The following is a 517-nucleotide window of genomic DNA, read 5'->3' as shown; positions in this document are numbered from 1 at the left end:
GGATGGAACTGGAGGGTATTATGCTAAGTGAAATTAGTCAGAGAAAGACAAAAATTGTATGACTTCACTCATATGAGGACTTTAAGAGACAAACCAGATGAACATAAGGGAAGGGAACAAAAATAATATAAAAACAGGGAGGGGACAAAACAGAAGAGACTCACAAATATGGAGAACAAACTGAGGGCTACAGGAAGGGTTGTGGAAGGGGGGATGGGCTAAATGGGTAAGGGGCAGTAAGGAATCTACTCCTGAAATCATTGTTGCACTATATGCTAACTAATTTGGATGTAAATTTAAAAAAATAAAAAATAAAACAAGTTAAAATAAAAAAAAAAAAAAAAAAAAAAAAAAAGACTACCGGGTACTGAAAATTGACCTCGGCCTGAGTCCTCCCAGGTGACCAGCAAGCGGTTTCCCCAGCGCAGGCGCAGACCCCGCCCACCGCCCCTGCCTTTCGTCCCCTCCTCCTCAAAGTGCGCAGGCGCTCTCCTCGGAGGTTGTATGGTGAAGTCAA

This window comes from Lynx canadensis, chromosome D4 (genome assembly GCF_007474595.2).
Source record: "Lynx canadensis isolate LIC74 chromosome D4, mLynCan4.pri.v2, whole genome shotgun sequence".
NCBI lineage: Eukaryota > Metazoa > Chordata > Mammalia > Carnivora > Felidae > Lynx > Lynx canadensis.
The sequence above is the reverse complement of the archived record's forward strand: the minus strand, read 5'-3'. Positions refer to the sequence as shown.